Here is a 19,385-nt window from a genome sequence, read left to right as displayed (position 1 = left end):
CCGAGATTGCACCACTGCACTCCAGCCTGGGCGACAGAGTGAGACTCCATCTCAAAAACAAAACAAACAAAACAAAAAACAAAAACAACAACAAAAAGAAACATACAACTGAACAGTATAGGTATAGCAAGTAACACTAACATGATGCATACATTTTCTTGATGTTTCAAATTATCCCATTTTAAACTTTTATTTTAAGTTCAAGGTTACACGTGGAGGTTTGTTCCATAGGTAAATTTGTGTCATGGAAATTTGTTGTACTTAATGTTTCATCACCCAGGTATTAAGCCTAGTACCCGTTAGTTATTTTTTCTGATCCTCTCCAATTTATCCAAAGATTTATAGGACCTAATGAACTAATTTTAGGAGATTCTGTAATATATGTGTCAATTTTCATCATTTCAAATAAGGTATCTAGGCACACATACTTGGTTTTACAAACGTCTATGTATATATTTCTTAAAACCTGGACGTAATATGAATTCTAATTTCTGATTTCTCCTTGTTTTGTTTCATCAGCTTAAGATTATTAAACTGTAACAAGCTACAGTACAAAATAATTAACACATTGCCATAACAGATGAAAATAATGTGTACAGAAAAGGCAGGTGATATAAAACTGACAGCTGAAAGCTGAAGTTTACACAATCATCTTAAACCTAGCAATTGAAAATTTTTAAAAAACTGGTAAGTGATACCCCCTTTATGATATTGCATATATATTTCTGTATTTCTGAGCTAATTTAATAACAAAACTTTTATACTTTTCTCTTAGCACATGATGGTGTCCGAGTTTAGTGAAGATTTAGAAGAAAGTTTTTGATTAAATGAAATTAAACAAAATATTTATTTAAAAAGGCATACAATTTAATACTTAACCAAAAAATAAAGATGAAAAATTGAGGGCACAATTCAGGTAATTTACTGATACTTCTTTTTAAAATGCTTATACATATTTATTTTGCTTTTTAAATAATTTTAATTGACACATAATAGTTGCACATACATAAGGGGTACAGCATATTTCAATACAGGTATACAACATGCAATGAGCAAATCAGAGTAATTAGAATGTCCATTACTTCAAATATTTATGGTTTCATCATGTTGCAAACATTCAACAAAATCCTCTCTTCTTGCTATTTTGAAATATACAATACATTGTCGTTATTTATAATCACCATATAATACAACAGAATATTAGAATGCATTTCTCCTATCTAGCCGTACTTTTGTATCTGTTAACCAACTTTGACTATCCCCTCTCCCTGCCACCTATTCCCACTTTTAGTAACTATTATTCTACACTCTACCTCTATGATATTAATTTTTTTAGCTTCCACATTTGGATGGGAACATAAGGTATTTACCTTTCTGCACCTTGCTTATTTCACTTAGCATATAATGTCTTCCAAGCTCATCCATGTTGCCACAAATGACAGAATTTTGTTCTTTTGTTTTGGCCAAATAGTATTCAATTGTGTATATATACCACATTTAAAAGATAAATCTGTTAATGGAGACTCAGGTTGATCTATATCTTGGCTATTGTGAACAATGCTACAGTAAACATGAGAGTGCAGATATCTCTTTGACATGCAGATGTTTTTATATGAACCCAGTAGTGGGATTCCTGGATTATATGGTAATTCTATGTTTAGCCTTTTGAAAAGTGTGGACACTTTTTTGAAAAGTGTGGACACTGTTTTGTGTAATGGCTGGACTCATTCATATTCTTACCAACAGTGTATAAAAGTTCCCCTTTCTCTGCATCCTCACCAGCATTTATTGTTTCTTGATAATAACCATAGCATAAGATAATATCACATTGTGATTTTGATTTGCAATTCCATGATGATTAGTGATGTTGAACATTTTTTCATATACCTGTTGGTCGTTTGTATGTCATCTTTAGAGAGATACCTTTTCAGCTTATTTGCCCATTTTTAATTGGATTATGTATTTGTTTGCTGTAAGGTTGTTTGAGTTCCTTGTACATTGAATTTTATATATGATGAAAGATAGGTATGTGGTTTTTTTATATATGTATATCCAGTTTTCCCAGCACAATTTCTTGAGAGAATGTCCCTTCCCCAATGAATGTTCTTGGATTTTTGTCAAATATCAATTAGCTATTTGTATGTAGATTTATTTATTAATTTGCTATTCTCTTTGGTGTATGTGTCTGATTTACGCCACCAAGATGCCATTTTGATTACTATAACTTTGTAGTGTATTTTGAAGTCTGGTAGTGTGATGACTCTAGCTTTATTCTTTTTGCTCAGGGTTGTTTTGCCTAGTCAGAGTCTTTTATGGATTCATACAAATTTCATAATTTTATTTTATATTTCTCTGAAGAATGTCATTGGTATTTTTCTGGGGATTCAATTGAATCTATAGATTACTTTTGGTAGCTTGGTCATTTTCATAATATTAGTTCTTCCCATCCATGAATGTAGGATTCTTTTAATTTTTTTGTATCCTTTTAAATTTCTTTCATCTGTATGTTTTAGTTGTCATAGTAGAGCTCTTGTACAGCTTTAGTTGAATTTATTCCTGGGCAAGTTATTTTACTGTTGAAGTTATTATAAGTGAGATTGCTTTCTTGATTTCTTTTTTGATAGATTATTGTTGGTGTAAGGAAGCACTGCTAATTTCTGTGTGTTGATTATGCATCCAGCAACTTTAAAAACTTCAGTTGTCAGTTCTAAGAGTTTTTGGAGGAGTCTTTCAGTTTTTCTAAATATAAGCTTATGTTGTCTGCAAAGAGGGACAATTTTACTTTCCAATTTGGATAGCCATTGCTTATTTCTCTCATCTAATTGTGCTAGCTAGGACTTTCAGTACTATGTTAGTTAAAAGTGGGCACCCTTGTCTTATTCCCTATCTTAGATGAGAAGCTTTCAAGTTTTTTCCATTTAGTATGATGTTGGTTGTGAGTTTGTTATATATGGGCTTCGTGTTGAAGTTCATTCCTTCTATATCTAACTTGTTGACAGTTTTTACTATGAAAGAGTGTTGAGTTGAATTTTATCAAATGCTTTTTCTGCATCTACTGAGATGATCATACTGTTTCCTTCATTCTGTTGATGTGATGTGTTTTATTTATTGATTTTCATGTTGAATCATCCTTGCATCCCTGGGATAAATTCCAACTGTCCATGATAAATGACCTTTTAAATGTGCTATTAGATTCATTTTGCTAGTGTTTTCTTGAAAATATTTGCATCCATGTTCATCAGAGACATTGAAGTATAATTTTTTTCTTTTTTTTGTGTCATTTTCTGGTTTTGTTATCAGGGTAATACTGGTCTTGTAGAATTAATTCATAAGAATTTTCTATGTTTAAATTTTCTGGAAAATTTTGAGAGGAATTGATGGAAGGATTTTTGTTAAAAACTCAGTCTCATTACTTGTAATTGATCCAGTCCAGTTTTCTATTTCTTCTTGGTTCAATCTTGTTAGGTTGTATGTGTTGAAACATTTATCCATTCCAACTGGATTTTCTAATTTGTAGGTGTATAGTTGTAATAGTCATGATAGTCTCTAATGACTATTTGTATTTCTGTGGTATTATACATAATGTCTGCTTTTTTATTTCTGATTTTATTTATTTTGGTCTTTTTTTGCTTTTTGGTTAATGTAGCTAAGTGTTCATTGATTTTGTTTCTCTTTTCAAAAAATTTATTTTGCCTTCCTTCTACCTTTTTTTAAAAATTTAATTTGTTCTTACTTTTCTAATTCCTTGAGATGCATTGTTGTTTATTTGAAATCTTCATACATTTTTGATGTCGGCATTGACTGCTATTAACTTTCCCCTTAATTCTCCCTTTGTTGTATCCCTAGGTTTTGGCATGTTGCATTTCTATTTCATGTTTTAAGAAATTGTTTGATTTCTTCTTAATTTTTTATTGATTTATTCATCATTCAGTAGCATGTTTTTTAATTTGCACATATTTATCCAATTTCAAAAGTTCCTCTTGTTATTAATACCTAGTTTTATCCCATTGTGGTCAGAAAAAATACTTCATACTATTTTAATTCTTTTAAATTTGTTGAGACTTGTTTTGTGGCTTAACATGTGGTCTGTCCTGGTGAATGTGCTGATGAGAAGCTTATATATTTTGCAGTTGTTGGGTGAAATATTCTGTAATGTCTGTTAGGTCCGTTTAGTCCAAAGTGTAGTTTAAATCTAATGTTTCTTTGTTGATCATCTGTCTGAATGATCTGTCCAATGCTGAAAGTGAAATGTTGATGTCCCAAACTATTATTATATTGTAGTCTATCTCTCCCTTTAGAGGTAATATTTGCTTTATATATCTGTGTGCTCTGTTATTGGATGCATATATATTTAGATTTGTTATATACTCTTACTGAATTAATACCTTTATCATCATATAAGGACCTTATTTGTCTCTCCTTACAGATTTTGACTTAAAGGTTGTTTTATCAGATATAAATGTAGCCACACTTGTTGGCTTTTGGTTTCCATTTGCATGGAGTATCATTTTCTATTTCTTAATTTTCAGTCTATATAACTTCACAGGAAAAGTGAGTTTCTTGTAGGCAGCATATAGTTGAGTCTTTTTTTTCATTCTTCAAGTCTATATATTATAAGTGCTGAATTTAATACATTTAATTCAAGGTTATTATTGATAGGTAAGGACTTAGTCCTGTAATTTTGTTCATTGTACTCTGGTCATTTTTTTTTTTTTTTTTCTGTGTTTCTTTCTTCCTCTTACTGTTTATCACTGCAATTTGGTGGTTTTCTGTAGTGATAAGTTAGAATTCTTTTCTCTTTCTTCTTTTTGAATCTGCTATATTAGTGAATTTCATAATTTTGTGTGTTTTCATGATAATGATTATCATCTTTTCACTTCTAGATATAGGAGTCCCTTGAGCATTATTTTGTAAGATCAGCATTGTAATGACGAATTCCCTCAGGTTTTGCTTGTATAGGAAAAACTTTATTTTTCTCTTATTTCTGAAGAATAGCTTTGCTAGGACTCTTTGCTGGCAAGTTTTTTTTTTTTCCCAGTGCTTTAAATATAGCATTCCATTCTCTTCCTTTGCAATGTTTCTGCAGAAAACCTGCTGTTAGTCTAATAGAGATTCCCTTTTATGTGACTTGATACTCTTGCTATTTTTATAATTTTTTTTTGTCTTTTGACATTTGACTATAACATGTTTCAGAGAGAACCTTTATGGGGTCTTATAAACTTTCTGTACCTGGATGCTCATATCTCACTCTAGACTTGGGAAATTTTCAGCTATTATTTTCTTAAGAAGATTTGCAATGCCTTGTTCATTCCTTCTTTTTGTCTAGCTCTCATCAAATGAACATTTGTTCTTTTAATAGTTTCCTATAAGACCTGTAGGTTTTCCTCACTCTTTTTTATTCTTACATTTTTTTCTTTGACTAATTTCAAATTACTTATCATCAAGTTTGGAGAGCCTTTCTTCTGCTTGATCAAGTCTGCTATTATAGCTGCCTACTGTATTTTTCTATTTCATTCAGTGAATTATTCAGCTGCAAGATTTCCATTTATTTTTTAAATAATTGATAGTTTTTTTGAATTTGTGTTCATATCATAGTTTTTCTTTCCTGAATTTCATTGACTGGTCTATCTGTATTGTTATTGAATCTCATGAAGTTGCATTAAGATCGTTATTTTAATTTATTTTCTGAAAGTTCATTGATTTTATTTTCATTGGGATCTGTTACTAAGGAGTTATTTTATTCCTTTGATGGCACCATATTTCCTTTATTTTTTATTTTTCTCATGTTTCTTTGTCAATGTCTGTGCATCTGGTAGAGCAATTATGTCTTCAAAACTTTCTTGAGTGTTCTTTGTAGAGAAAGACTTCCATTTGCATTTGGGTTTTAGTATGCTGCTTGTGAAGGGTATGATAAGCGTTTCTGGATAGGTGTAGTAGTATGGTCTCTGTGCAGCTTCTGCAGCTGCATTCAATCTCACCAATGACTTCAGGTGCCTTAGTGGCCTATGCTGTGGAAGTTTGTGGCAGCATCAGTGGTGGTATAGGTTGTTAATGTCCTCAGTGTCAAGGGTTTTTGGTGTCCTTCTATTTCCACTTTTCAAATTGAGGGTATCCTTCTCAAGTCTGACATAGCCTGTAAGCAGCTGCAGTAGCATTGGGTTCCAGGTACAGGTGCTTGGAGTGGCTGTGGGGCCACAGTCATAGGCTGAGGGGCTTGCAAACCTATTGTGGCACCTTGGTCTTGGGCTGAAGATTCATTCTCTGTGGCATGGTAGGATGTAGATTGACCACAGAGCCAGAATCTGTGACTCTGAGGAACCAATTAGCAGTTTTGACACAGGGTGTCAGGTTCTAGCTGTGATTCTAACCCAGGGGTTCAATCTGACTCAACAGGGCTCAGAAAATCCATTTTTATAGGGTAAGTTGGATCGCAGGGAATGAAGCACTGTGTAGTATTGACTGTATACTCTGGGATGGTAGAATTCAATGATATCCTAGACTCTGTGAGGCCAGTTGCAGCAGCAGCAAGAAACACAGAATGGCAGAGTATAGCCATCATTTGGACCCTGTAGCAAGGTAGAGAATAGCTCATTGATGACTCCATTCCACAAGGAGAGAGGTATCTTAGCAGCTCATGCTTAAGGGGGCTAGTCCAGCTCCAGGCAAGCAGGGTACTAGAGATGTTTCACCTGTAGGATGAAATGTGGCAGCTGAGCCACTGCTCTATTTTTATGGGACATGGGGTACTACATCAGCTTAGCTGTGGGATGTTTAGCTTCTCAGCTCAGTCAGAGTTCTACTTCTTCAGAGGGCAATGAGCTTCAGCTCATGCCTGTGAGCTGGATAGACATATTTATGCACAGTGCAAATACCATTTTCCTGAGATCCAGGTGGCTCTTCACCTTAGGTTCTGGGGCATGTGATTGCTCTTGGCAGCCAAAGGAACATTTTCTGGCATATAGGGCTCTGCTTCAACACAGGCACCTTGGAGACATAACTGCTCTGACAGCCAAGGTAATATTTCTTAGGAGAGATGGTACCACTTCAGCTCTAGGCACAGGGAACAAGGGGATAAGTGGTTGGAGTGGTTCTACTTCAATTTGGTTCCATGAGAATGGTATAACATCTGCTTGCAGCTTGGCTTTGGGATGTTAGCCCACCAGACCAGTGTGGCCCACTGGCAGCTTAGTCTCATCAATGAAGGGCAGCAATGACTGCTTGCCTGCAGTGTAAGACAAACTCTGGTAGTTCTAATTCCAAGATGATATAGGACAGCAGGACAGCAGTCATGTGGCCACTAGGATGGGGAACAGTGTAAGCTCCTTCTCTGGAAGAGCACAGCTACCTTAATTCTGGGTAGCTCCCTTAGCTGGGCTTAGTGACTGTAAGCACTATATGGGACCCCAGTGGTGAGGTGAGGTCTGTACATGTCTGTATTGGTTCTTTTTCATGGACCAATATGCTAATAAAGACATATCTGAAACTAGGCAATTTATAAATGAAAGAGGTTTATGGAACTTACAAATCCACATGGCTGGGGAGACCTCACAATCATGGCAGGAGGCAAGGAGGAGCAGGTCACATCTCACATGGATGGCAGCAGGCAAAGAGCTTGTGCAGGGAAACACCCATTTTTTAAACCATCAGATCTTGTGAGACCCATTCACTATCATGAGAACAGCATGAGAAAGACACATCCTCATAATTTAGTCATTTCTCACTGGGTCCCTCCCACAACATGTGGGAATGATGGGAGTTACAAGATGAGATTAGAGTGGAGACACAGAGCCAAACCTTATCAATGTCTAACGTGTTGAAGAGAGTTGTTGGGATCTTCTTGCTCACCTCCTTGCTGTGGGGAAAATTTCCTCCTGGTTCCCAGCTAATCTCAATTGGGGGATGGGATGGTGGAAGCCTGGGATTTTTTTCTATTATTTATGTGGCTATCCTGGATTTCTGTGCTCAACAGGGTTTCTGTTACTCCTCTTATGCACTCTGGCCCTCTCTCTCAGTTATTTTCATTAATATGTATTTGTTTAGTCATTGTTCTGGTTGACTTTGTGAGGGGGACAAGGTCAAGGGTCTGTTGGTCAGCCATTTTGCTGATGTTACTCTTCTGATTGATGTTTATCTTTGGAAACTGATAAAACTATCTAAAATTTATGGCTGTTTATATTGATCTTCTATTTTTCACTGGGGTATAGTGAGGCTTTAGAAAGTGAATCTTGACCTGCACATGTGTATGACTATGACTAACAGATGCCTTGGCCCTACCTTGAACAAACTGAGCTCACATCTTATTTCTAAAATTATATAACTAAATTAGTTCTCTCCTTTGGCTCATGCCCTTTTTCGCTTTCATTTCAATGCAGGAAGATGCTACTTTTGCTTCCTAAAGAGAGGAACACAATACATTGTCCTTTTGCAGCATCAATTACTATCACTCAGAAAACAGGAGAGATGAAAATGACAGAACACACTAAAATAGCAAATTGACACATACTGGCATCGTTACACTCTATCTTACTCTACACATTTTACCATGAATTTAAGTATTAAATTTCTGTAGATGGGAAATTGTCTGTAAAATAAAAATGTCATGTATTATTTTTCCATGAATATCTATGGGGTTTATTCATGGCTTCAAGTGATGTAGTCTATAGAGTTTCTGCAAACTGAATAATAAAGGGAAATAATAAGTAACAGAACATCTAAGCATGTTATATTTCGCGGAGTTACCTTGTTCATTTCAGACAAAGAGGCTATAGAAGTAGATTTGTGGAGCTAGAGATGGCAGGTCCCTGATGGAAAGTCTGACTGTCTCCAGACAGGCAAGATTTTGAGCCAGTGATTTTCTCCTGCTCATGAGATTAGTTTATTTTATAATCTGCTGCTGCCGAGCAAACTTTGACACTACTTATAGAAAGAAACTGGTGAGATGCTGAAAGGAAGAGAGAGAAAAACTTGTATCATGAATTAATGCAGGTGGAAGACAATAAAAACACCCCAAACCTAACATATATCTTAAAGAAAATCTTACCAGACTTATGTTCTTGAAATGTGTACATTTTTATTTTTCTTAAATTAGAATAAAAAATCCAGTTGTACAACTACTAAAATTTACTATAAGCTAAATTACTTCGTATTGTGCATCACTAATTTAATATGCACTCAACTAACAGTCTATGTTGGTAATAGAATATATAGAACAAGTAGAGTGAAAGATCAAACCTGTCCTATTTCTTAGTAATTCACATTACAATTTTGTTTGAGAACTAAACCTGGAAGATTTTTATTGCTAAAAAATACTAACATTTCAGACCCCAAAGTGAACTTAAGTATATTTGAATAAAACTTTTAATTTCTCAGGTGAGGTAATCGTAGCCCATAAGGATGATGGACTTGCTCATTGGCACATAATGAAACATTAATATCAACCATTATATTCTTACCTTCCACTCTGTTTGATTATGTCACATGTTTTCCATGTCTGTGTGAAACTGAGGGAATGTCCAATTAGATGTCAAGTTGGTAATACTGGCAATAGGTATTTTGAAATATTGTGGAAATTTTTATATTTAATTTTATTTGAATATGTGATACAAGATTCACATTAAGTTTTTCCAAAGCACACAGAAATCAGTTCTTTTTTAAATGGATATTCCTATTCTCATCCTAGTGATCTTGCTTACATAAAATGTTTGGGTGAGGAAGATTAAAAAGCCACCCATTTCAAATAGTACAGTAGGGAGCTGTGGTGATAAATAGCTTTTCAAAGACATGATAACAGATGCCATTAAAAGGCACAAGCTGTTAAATCTAGAGTCTCATATGTGCTTTGTTCTTGATTTCTAAATTTATCCCAGGTTGTTTTCAGAACTTAAAACACAGTCATGGGAGGCTGGTGATTAGAGAAACTATTTGAAGTTTCACAATCAGAGCAGCTGGTCAGAGATGACAGAAGATGATGCTGAATTGTATGAAGCAAATGCAAAAGAGTGATTGGGGAATGTTTTGGCAAGTAATAAAAGAAAACATCAGAGATTTTTAGCCAGTGTCAAATAGAATTTAAGTTATATATGTTTCTCAGACCCAATGTATCAGTTGGTCCTCTTTCTTCTAAGTCATAAGGCCATATGCTTATTTGAGAATTATAGAAAAGAATTGTATTAGTCTGTTCTCATACCACTATAAAGAACTACCTGAGACTGGGTAATTCATGAAGAAAAGAGGTTTAATTGACTCACAGTTGCACAGGCTGTACAGGAAGCATGGCTGGGAGGCCTCAGGAAACTTATGATCATGGTGGAAAGTGAAGGGGAAGCAATCATGTCTTAACACAGTAGAGCAGGAGAGATACAGGGAAGGGGGAAGTGTTACACACTTTTAAACAACCAGATCTCGTGAGAACCCACTCACTACCATCAGAAGAGTAGGGGGAAATTTGCCTTCATGATCCAATCACCTTGTACTAGGTCCCTCCCCCAACATTGGGAATTACAATTCAACAAGAGATTTGGGTGGGGACACAGAGCCACACCATATAAGGAATAAAATTTTGATTTAGAACACAAGCATACAAGTAATACACAAAATGATTACTGAAATGATAGGTCACAAATTCTAAGGCATAATATCGTCATCTCTCACCTAAACTACTATAATCAGACTCTACCTGGTCTCTCTGAAAAAATCTCCCTCCCTCAGTATTTATTATTTAAAAAGTTTTATTACTTTTATTTTGTATCATGGTAAGAACACAACATGAGATCTACTCTCTTAACACAATTTTAAATGTACAATCTGTTACTGTAATTATAGGTACAATGTTTTACAGAAAATCTCCAGAACTTAATAATCTTGGATAACTGACACTCTATACCCACCGAATAGTAACTCCACAGTTCTTCTTTCCCCAAGTCCTTGGTAACCACCATTCTACTCTCTTCTGAGTGTTTGACTATTTTATACACCTTAAATAAGTAATATCATGCACTGTTTGTCCTTTGAATGGCTATTTCATGTAATATAAAGTTCTCCAGTTTCATCCATGTTACACATGGCAAGATTTCCTTTTTTTAAAGACTGATTAATATTCTATTGTATGAATGTGCCATATTGTTTGTACCTATTCACCTGTTGATGGACAATTAGATCTTGACTATTGTGAATAGTGCTATAACGAACACCAGAGTGCAGGTACCTCATTGAGATACTGGTTTTAATCCTTTTAAATATGTGCCTCTGGATCATATGGTGTTGCTAGGAAGCTCCTTAGTGTCTCCATAAGTTATGCACAGCAGTAGCATCATTTTGTATTCCCACCCACAGTTTGTAAGGGTTCCAATTTTACCACATCATCACCAGCAGTTGTTATCCTATATACTCATACAGGCATGTTCACACACACACACACAGATATAATATACATAGCTTTTATAATATATATAGCTTATTAAATATATAGCTTGTATTTTATACATTTGTATAATAAGATATATAAAATAGTCATCTTAACAGGTGTAAGGTGATATCTCATTGTGGTTTTCGTTTGCATTTTCCTAGTGATTATTGATGTTAAGTATCTTTTTACATACTCGTTGGCTATTTATATATTATCTTTGTAAAAAATGTCTATTCAAGTTCTTTGCCATTTTAAAATTAGGTTATTTGTTTCATTGACTGTTTCTGTTTACTTCTTCATTTATTATTTTTGTTATTTGAGTTGTAGGAGTTTCTTTTTTATCTTGGAGATTAATTCCTTATCAAATATATGGTTCGCAAATATTTTCTCCAATTTTGTAGGTTGTCTTTTCATTCCATAATTGTTTCTTTTCTATGCAGAGGTTTTTTTTAAGTTTGATTAGGACAGAAATAAACAAAATGAAGAATAAAAAAGTAGAAAATAATCAAAGAAACAAAATATGAAATTGAAATATAAAAAAATTGATAAGTAATGAGCTAGATTAAGTAAAAAAGAGAAAACTCAAATAAATAAAATAAGAAGTGAAAGAGAAAACATTGCCACTCATCCACAGAAATGAAAAAGAATCCCACAAGGCTACTATGAACAATTATATGGCAAAAAATTAGGTAACCTAGATGAAATAAATTCTTAGAAACACACAACCTACCAAGATGAAATTATAAAGAAATAGAAAATCTGACTGTACCTATAACTAGCAAGAATATTAAATGAGTAATTGAAAACCTCCCAACAAAGGAAAGTCCAGGCCCAGTTGGCTTCACTGGTAATGAACATTTAAAGAAGAAGTAATGCCAATCCTTCTTAATTTCTTCCCCCAAAAATTAGGTGAATAGGATACTTTCACATTCATTTCATGAGAGTAGCATGCTGCAGTTTATTCTTTATAGAGAATTTACATTGACCATTTGTGATGTAATATGATGACCATCTCATCACATTCCTACACCCCAAATCCCCCAAGGCTTTTAACGACATTTGGAATAATGTTCCAACCCTTCACCTTAGCTTGAATGAATCTATATGATTTGATTCCTGATTACTTCTCTGAAATCAGCCCCTGCTTCTGTGCCAGGCTTAGAATACAATGGACTTCTTGCTCTTTATCAAATATGACAATTATTAATTCATTTCAAGAACTTTGCTCTTAATGTTTCCTTCATTTGTGTGTTCTTCACCCAGACATTTCTATGGTTTGTTTTCAAACTTTGTTCAAATTTTTGTTTAAATGTCACCTTCTAGCTCCTCTATCTTAAACAGTAGTTATGGTGGTTCTCTCTCCTTATCTGACTCAATTTTTCTTCATAGCATATATCATTACTTGCCATTTTGTTATTCATTTATTTGTTTTATTTACTCATTATCTCTTTTGTGCAATTGAATGTAAACTCCATTAGATCAGAATCTTGTCTATTTTGTTCATTTTGTACATCCAATGCCTAAAGCATACAGTAACAATAAATATCCCATTAAGTAATATTGAATAAATGTATCTTTGTATAGTACAATATTATTGTCAGATTATTTTAAGTGATTTAAAGTACAGTAATTAGGGCTTAGTTTATCCAAATACACATGGCTCTTTGAAGAGGAGGAAATTTTCATTTTATTTCCCATAGTATCATGACAATATACTTATGATTCAGTCTATATCTCTTGCATTGGATGCAGCTTTGATCTATTAATAGTAATATCTGCTTTCAATGTCTTCTCTTGGACTATTACTTAACTAATCTTGGTATTCTATTTTCAATGACAAAATATAAATTTCCCAGACTTTGTTGTGGAAAGTAATACATTTCCAGTTGATTGTCAACCATCATTTCAAAACCAAAATGCACACCACACAAGTCCTCCTTTACCTGACTTGGATGAAATTACCAACCCTTGTCCAAAATGCACTCCACACTAGTCCTGTGCCCTGATTTAGATAAATCTCCAACTCTGCCCAATTGAGCTAAACAATTCTTAGTTGGATCACATCTCTTATTACATGCAGAAACAGGGCTTCATTCTTATTGGCATATGACCATACAAGATACACTTCAAGAAGCAGGACATTAAATTGTTATTAGCATAATGCTTTAATTTATTTAAAGTGACAAAATTTACTAACATTCAGCAATTACAATCTTTATTACTCTTACATCAATTGTACATACCTATCTCAAGTTCATTGCATATTCTAAGCAATGTCACACACAAATCTAAACGGATGAAGTCTATATGACACTTCCTTAAAAAGGAAACATGCTGCAGATACAGTGGTTCCCAGAGCTGTAGAGAAAGAGGTTAACATGAGACATGTGAAATGGATAATTGACTCTCCCTAGGCATATGTGCAGTGAGATCTTGGCTGGAGGTCATAGTTTTGTTTTCATTGTTTCTTGACAGTTTCCTCTTAGGTAAATAGAAAGGCATGCCTAAATTGCCTGACATCCTTATGAATATATTTTGTTAAGGGATTAGGATATTTCTCAGGATGGTATGCCAGAGACCGAGCACAATGCAAGACTTTGATATTTTACCTCTTGTTCAGTGACATTAATGTCTTTATCAACCTCTCTTCCTGCTGAGACATCGTTACAACATCTCAGAGGTGAAAAGTCAGTCATTAGATAAAAATGCTGGCAGTTATTAGTCTTAACATTGATGCCAAACACCAATTCCCATGTTCTCTATCTCTCTTTTAGGTATATTTTGATTATCCCTCCAAATACACTTTCACTCTTCTATACCTGTTCTATGTCCTGGTGGACTGACTTCTATGGCTTTCAAAATGAGACATATTTGTGTTCCAGTTAGGACGAAATGATAAAGAGCACTGGTAGAAAAATTAATGAGGGAGAAAATAAGGTAAGTCCTGGCTGTCTTTGTGGGGTCTTCTCTGGCTCAGTATGGCCAACGGTTGCTCTTTCCCTCTCTCTGGGCTATTATACAAATCTCTCTGCTCACCACTTGGGGCTCTATGTTTTATCATTGAACCATTGCTAACACGAGGATACTCTATTACCCATGGCTTTCTTATTTGGTTTCTTGCCCCACCTTTGTAAAATAATATATTAGTTAAACTCTGCTCCAATTACTCAATTTGAGGGTCATGTTGGAGACCTGACTGACCTGATTGTTCAAGGTTAGCAAAGTCCTGGAGAGAAGTAAAAGACAAATCCAATGCCTGCTATAGAACTTCAACGCTTCATTTGCAATCATAACTTTCCCTAGGATTCCACACTTGACTCACAAGCAAGGACATTTTCATACACATAACAAATATAAGCTAGTTGTACAAAGAGACTAGAAAACTGTTTTTGTGAATTAGGTGTACAGCAAATCTTAATCACTTTATTTTTAACCATTTATTGCTCTATGAATTTCATGCAACATTGGGGAGTAATTTTAAAAGAAGTAACTTTAAAATATGCTCTTACTTATCCCTTGAATTTAAGATAAATTGTTACGTGAATTGTCTAAAGAGAATGTTTGTTTATTCAACACACTTGGGACATGGATTAGTCTGGAAATGACAAAGTTTTATGTTTATAAAAGATTTTTATTCACTGATTAAAATATTCTATATTTTGTTCATCTATGACAACTGTATGCATTTAAATTTGAAAAATAATTATTATTTAGGAAAATTATTTTGTTATTGTTTCAAATTTTGGTTGGTAGTTTTAGTGTTATACTTTTGTTAATTTCTAGATTTATTTTATTTTATTCAGAGAGTCAATTGGTATCTTATTTTTGAGAGTTATATGAGGCTAATAGTGCTTCTTTAAAATAGGATTAATTATGGCTTATTTTCCATGGAGACAAAACATGCATGCTTATCCTGTATGAAAATGTGAAATATTTGAAGGGAGTTTACTATCTAGTACTTCTCTACCACTCCTGTGTTTTAGACTAATTGAAAACTAAGACAAAACACTCAGAAGATAGAGAAAAATGTATCAACTTTTTAGTAATGACATCTCTATTAGTAGACATAAATTACTATAAACTAATAATTTACTCATCTTTTCCTGCAATGTAGATAATACAACAACACAGGACTGTAAGTTTGAGTTTGGAGAGCCAATAAACTCACCCATGTTTCCGTCTCCCAAAAGCCCAAGTGAAGAGTGAAAGTATCTAAATTGACATTAGGAAAACAACAATAACAACAAAAACCATAGTACATTTTGTTTAGCTTCTCAAAGTAGTAAAAGTTCTTCAGAATTCAAATCTAGAATTTTAAAAATTAGATAACATCTTCAAGTTGGTAGATTATCTTCTTTTCTATTGTGTATCTATTTAGCTATCATCAACTTATCTATTGTTTTTATTCACTTTTAAAAATAATACATGAATAATAAAACCTTATTATTAAAAACTTATGAAAACATTTAAATTAATATTTTCCCATGTCAAATATAAAAATTCACTCATCTAAAGAAGTACACTGTTAATTTGATACTGAAATTTCCTGACTTTTTGTGTGTATCCATGTATTCTTGTTTAATTGCATGTATTCACATTTATGTGCGTATATTCACTTTCACATGCATGCATAGAAATATGCAGTTTTGCAGGATCAATTGTATATATTGCTTTGCAAATGGCTTTTTAAACAATATGTTGATTGTGAGATTTAATGGTTTATTGGGGAGACATGACACAATTTTCTTTATGATGCTTTTCCACAATATAGACTTCTGAGGTTTTTTTAAAAAAAAGATAAACAAAATGAAACAAAACAAAATAAAATGATCTGTATAAATCTGGCAGTAACTCCTTTCAACTGGTCCAAAGTAGAAAAGTGATAAAAATTAGAAATTGTAACCAAAAATTTCATTTTCTAATTTCTGGTTCACCCGCTGAGATCAGCATTAATATCCACTGCCATAGGTATTTATCGTTCTCAGGAGTTGCTGTTAATGGTAATAATAGCTACGTTTATATAATTATTTCCTTCTTCTTTAAGTTTACTCTTTTCTTAATCTCTTTCTCTGGTACTAAGTATAATTGCTCTCTTTTCCCACTTACATTTCTATTATTTTCTTTTATGGTTATTGTTACTGCTCTTTCCCAGTATGGTCCTTTGAGATTTTAGCAAATAAAACCATGAAGAAAGAATCAAGAAGTTTGAAAATGTGTTTGCTTTTCCATTGTGTAGTGTTTTCATTTTGTTCTCAATACTTTCTTTAGCCTCCATAGGGCAGATTTGAAGAAAAATACCTAGCCCTTCTTCTCTCCATCAAAAATGAGAGGCACACTGTCGTGTATGGAGGGGAGGATATGAAATTCTCAATATAAGTAAACAAAACAAATTTTTAAATGAACTTAAGGTTTTATGAAAAAAATATACATGCATGGTACATTTTTAAAAAGAGATATCAAACTGATCTAAAAAAATAAATCTCATTATTTCTTGATCTCATCTTTCATTCCAAGTTTCTATGTGTAACTTCATTTTAAGTTTTTTGTATACTCTCAGAAATATTTTGAACATAAACAAGTGTAAGTAAGTGTGTATTTACACACTTACATTGAAGCAGAAGTTATAAGACAAAAACAAGTTTTTTGGTACTTGGCTGACTCACTCCAAGGCCAGCAATTGGCAGGGCCCTTGCCAAGATGTGATAATGCTACCCAGGAAGCCAGAATCCACAGGAATGAATCCCAGAGACTCTCCCAACAGGCCCTCAGAGCAAGGAAAAGAAAAACAAAGTCCATTACTATCTCCTCATCCCCCTACTGTTTCTCAATTTCCCAAGTTTTGTAAGTTTCTGTTTTCCCTCTGATGGAGCTGCAAGGTCACAAGCTATGCTTGGGTTACAAAACCTGTCACAGTTTGATTAACCACCTTCGTTCTGCTTCTGTAAGCTAGCTTGCCTGCCCAACGAGTTTTACGCCATTAAGTTTCCTCTATGTCATTCAAACCAGCCAACCCCCTTTCAGAAGGGTGTATAAAAGTCAAGCCTTGTCCTTGTTTAGGGCTCAGCCTTTGGATGTTAATCTGCTGAGCCAGTGGCCACTTAATAAAATCCTCCTGTTTCACCCATTGGTCTCTACAGTTCTCTGATTCCTGTAACATTTTCTGGGGGCTCGTCTGGGATTGGAGAAAAAAGATTTACTGTCTCCTCTGCCTGTGAGACTGGCGCCTCAGGCCTGGGGAGACCCCTGACCCCAGACGCCATTGAGAGAACTTCAACCTGGAGGCGAGATCGGCTCTCATGCAACCTAGCTCCCTTCCCTGACAGCACAATGGAACCTAAGGGGCTACAGGACGTTTCCAAGGACAGCGTGCTACAGGGCTTTGGTAAGGTTTGGGCCCAAGGCAAGACCCGTCCCATAATGATGGAAGGGGAGCCTGATCACCTCCCGGGGTGTACCTAGTAATCCAACCCAGGACACGAGAGTGGCTCACTAATTCAGATGAAACCTACACCCCAGCCTAGAAAGGGGAACTGGGAGTGGAGAAGTATGTGAATGCATGTGAAAGAGGCAGTTCCAGAAGGAACCAAAGCAGGGAGTGAAGTGTGGGGGCTGCAGGCCTCTTAGCATATACCATACACTCCGAACGAAGTGTGGGATCGACTGGGACTAATGGTGAATGCCCTCCAGGGCTACCGCATATGGCTTAGGGAGGCACCCCACAATTTAGTGATTGTGGTGGTCCAGGTTTGGGGCTCATGCAAACCCTCCATTAAAGCCAAGTGGTGTCTGAAAACTCCCGCAAAGGAGGTGGACTAATTGATTTGAAGCAAAAGTGAGAGTGAATGTGTTGTGCCGTAACAGGGAGGACATGGGAGGGAAGTCATCAAAACCCATCCCATTAGAATGTATGTTAAAGAACTTCTTTATGAAAGGTTAAAGGCGGGATTGTGGGATTAAGTTGATCCCCCGGAGGTCGAGAACTGTCTGTGAAATAGAATGGCCCTCTTTAGGTATTGAATGGCCAGCCAAAGGAACAATAGATAGGGAAACAATTGATTATGTATTTACGGTGGTGACTGGGGTCGGAGTACAGCCAGAGCACCCAGACCAATTTCCTTATATTGACTCATGGCTAAATATAGTCCAAACTCAGCCCATGTGGCTGCAGCCCTGCTTAGCAGCTTATTGCAAAACATTCGTGTCCTGAGCTGAGCCTACAGTGAAAGAAAAATCAGCTTCGCTGTCAGCCACCAAAACAAAGGGAAAGCCACAGGAAAAACCAGTTTTGCAGGAACCGCCAGAAGAGATAGAAATTCTTCCTCCAAATATCTCAATCTACCCCCCTTCACCAAGGCCAACGGCCCCCAAGGAGTCAGATTCGGACTGTGACATGCCCTGAGTCCCACCCCAAAAGGAAAGATTGGAGCCCCAAGAGGTTAAGGGGGAAAGTGAAGATGATCAAGCGGGCTGCCTCTAAACTGGTCATGCCCAGGCTATGCAAATGCCTCTCAGGGAGATGCAGGGACCCATGTATTATGATGAACAGGGTCAAGTCCAAGGGGGGCAATGGACCTTCTTCTACCAGCCTTTTTTGACCACTGATCTCCTAAACTGGAAACATATTCCCTCCTACATGGAGAAGCCCCAGGCCCTCATAGGTCTAATGCAGTCCATCTTCCTGACACACAATCCAACTTGGCCAGGTTGTAAGCAGCTCTTCCTGACACTGTTTACTACTGAGGAGCACCAAAGGGTTACCCAGGCAGCCCTCCAATGGCTAGAAACCAATGCACCAGAAGGCACATTTAATGTCCAGACATATGCTCAAGGTCAGTTCCCAGAAACAGATCCTCACTGGGACCCGAATGATGCAACCCAGTTTCAGCACCTGCAGAGGTACTGAGAACCACTGCTGCAAGGGCTGAGGGAAGGTGGAAAAAATTCAATCAGTATAGGAAAGATCTCAGAAGTGCTTCAGGGA

General features: G+C 35.5%; 1 long non-coding RNA gene across 1 annotated transcript; it reads left to right on the top strand.

Annotated features, from left to right (window-relative positions):
• The first annotated feature begins 556 nt into the window (after positions 1 to 556).
• LOC129484938 (uncharacterized) lies at positions 557 to 10,008 on the top strand. The gene is made up of 3 exons (XR_008658574.1): positions 557 to 687; positions 776 to 916; positions 9,867 to 10,008. It is a non-coding gene; the product is annotated as an uncharacterized lncRNA (long non-coding RNA).
• Positions 10,009 to 19,385: the final 9,377 nt, after the last annotated feature.

Source organism: Symphalangus syndactylus, chromosome 6 (assembly GCF_028878055.3).
Source record: "Symphalangus syndactylus isolate Jambi chromosome 6, NHGRI_mSymSyn1-v2.1_pri, whole genome shotgun sequence".
In the NCBI taxonomy this organism is placed as follows: domain Eukaryota; kingdom Metazoa; phylum Chordata; class Mammalia; order Primates; family Hylobatidae; genus Symphalangus; species Symphalangus syndactylus.
This window is presented reverse-complemented; position numbering and strand designations above follow the sequence as displayed.